Genomic DNA, 2668 nt, shown 5'->3' on the forward strand with positions numbered 1-2668 from the left:
TTCATTCTAATTATCTAGAAAGATATATATAAAACTATCAAATCCAACCATGCGCACTGATATCTCTTACAGGAAAAATGTTGGGCTAAGCACAAGAAACACAAAAGCAGGTAACACCTAATATGAGCACTGCAGTCAAGTGCTCCACAGACAAAACTCAAATGCTTTCTGTCATGACAAGAGAAGACAAACTACTCTGGAGCGACCAATAAACTTGAAGAGCGGAATAGGACACACCTGTCCACAAGCTCCATAGACAAAACTCTCTCTTACATGTTTGTTAGTTTGTTTCTTTTCTTTGAAAACCTATATAGAAAGAAGGTAGAAAAAATTAAGCCACTTAGTAACTTCATTAGATATCTATGGAGTAATCCGAGGCAATATCCAGGATCACATACTGTCTGATGAAACCCTTGGCATAAAAAGCAGTTCTTCAAAGTACGCATACATGTTAAGATTTCAATTTACATGTTAATACAACATCTGAGACTGAAATTGGCACCATTGAATGCGTTATTTCTTATTCATTGACTTTTATGAAGTGACTAAAATGCAATTTCTGTATGACAGTTAATGAGATAGCTATCCATACTTTTTCTTTGAATATTGATATAGCAACGGATGGTGACCCTATCCCAGGACTAAATCTATTTAACCAGAAGCACCTCTACGTTCTATACCACGTCGATAACCAATAATTCTTGCTACAAATAGCATAGTTTTATCTTATGAGATTCCCTTAAATAAAAGCATATCAATTTTAGAATTTTATACCATATGCGTTTGAATAACCAAAATATTAGTCATTAGGTTATTTGTCAAATGGGAAAAATATTATTTTAATTAATGCATAAAATCTTTATAAACATATAGGAATATTATCTTATTAGAATAAACATAAAAAAATTAGCGAAAAGTAGATAAAAATTCAATAACAAATGAAAATTGAAAAGAAAAAGAAAATACTAACCAAACCCTATAAGTCCATCAAACTAAAAATCCACAACAAAATTTAAATATCATTTCAAATCTAAATTCAACCTTTCCATACTTATCATACCACCACAATCATTAATTTAGACCCAAAAAAAAATCTCAAACGCAAAACATTAAAAACAAAACCACGAAAATTCTATTAAAAATCAAAAAAATATGGGGGAAAAAAGGAGAATTGAAGACTAAAGAAAGAGACTAAGATTGCATCACCTGGATGAGAAGAATTAAAGATCAAAGACACAAACTTCGAAAGAGGGATGAAATCCTCGGCTATTTGGAAAGCTCCTTGAATTCTTTATGCCCTAGAGATGAGGACGGGATGACGAGACGCAAGGGAGAAGAGAAGAAGATGGCCGGAAAAGAGTGGTGGAGCGATGAGGACCGATGAAGAACTCGACAATGCGGTGGAGGGGGATAGGTGAACTACGGGTGAGGGAGTGGCTGCGACGGGGGAGAAGGAGAGGGGAAGTTGGGCCGCGAAGAGCTTTAGGGCGGCGGCGTTGAAGACACTGCCCCCAAATTTTTAGTGTGACAAGACGATGAGGAGATGAACTTTTTGTGCGAGAAGACGATGAAGAGAAGGAGACGATGAGGGGAAGTTGCGCTGCTAGGTTTTTATAAAACCTAAATGAACTTTTATGTGAAATAATGAGGGACCGTTGTGAGTGCTTTTTAATGGGGTTTTATAAAACCTAATTAATGGGTTTTTTTATTAAAGTGAGTGTCATAGTTATCAAGATTTAACTTTTTAATTAATTAATTAATTAATTAATTAAATTTAACACATGCATATTAAAGACTAAAAAATTAATCATATCAAAAGATTTGGATGTATTGAAAATAAACTAAAATATTAAAAAAATAAAAGAATACATTATTTTATGATTTTATCACATGGACAAATAGAATATTAGGTTTGAATTCCATGATTAATATACAATTAGCATGGTAATCAAAGCTACAAGTATCACTTGTCTCAATTTTTTAGCTGACTAATTCCATCTCTATATAAACCCTTGTTTCAAAACATCATGTCAAATTTAGGCTTTTCGAATGGTCCATGATGGTAGGCTATGTATCTTTATTATATATATGTTAATAATTAATAAATAACACCACCAACTTTTTATTATTTTTACTTTTTTCAATTGGTAAATGTATATAACAAGCAATCAAATTCATAAGATTGTTTGGTTGGCAAAACAAGTTTTCCTTTTGAAATTCTATCTAAACAACTCCCAAACGTGTTTAACACTTAGTTAATGACAATGATTTTGATGAGTGAAAGGGTTGGTATAAAAGTCCATTAAAAAAAAATAAATTATAGATTTTTCTAGAGAAACGACATTTTTTTAATATATTTTTCCAAATAAGGATAAAATGAAAATGATTACTATATACTTAAATAGATGGTTCACATAGGATAAATTAATATGTTTATGTTTTCCCAAATCATGGATTGAAATTTTGGTTGAGTGCGTTTAAGCCTATTTATTTTTGCCATAATATTCCCATCTCAATCATTTGCTCATCATTAGTATTTATTCATTATTAGTATTTATTGAGTTTATTTTCACAAATCATTGAAATCAATTTTAACATCTATTAAAAAAAATTGAGCATTGAACTCAAAATTTATTTATTTTTATTCATAATGAATTTAATAATAATA

At 30.9% G+C, this 2668-nt stretch overlaps 1 long non-coding RNA gene across 1 annotated transcript; it reads right to left on the minus strand.

The window, feature by feature from the left end:
- LOC120273422 lies at nucleotides 1–1624 on the minus strand. The gene is made up of 2 exons (XR_005540525.1): nucleotides 1207–1624; nucleotides 1–306 (listed from the first exon to the last, which is right to left on the minus strand). It is a non-coding gene; the product is annotated as an uncharacterized LOC120273422 (long non-coding RNA).
- Nucleotides 1625–2668: the final 1044 nt, after the last annotated feature.

This window comes from Dioscorea cayenensis, chromosome 12 (assembly GCF_009730915.1).
Source record: "Dioscorea cayenensis subsp. rotundata cultivar TDr96_F1 chromosome 12, TDr96_F1_v2_PseudoChromosome.rev07_lg8_w22 25.fasta, whole genome shotgun sequence".
NCBI lineage: Eukaryota > Viridiplantae > Streptophyta > Magnoliopsida > Dioscoreales > Dioscoreaceae > Dioscorea > Dioscorea cayenensis.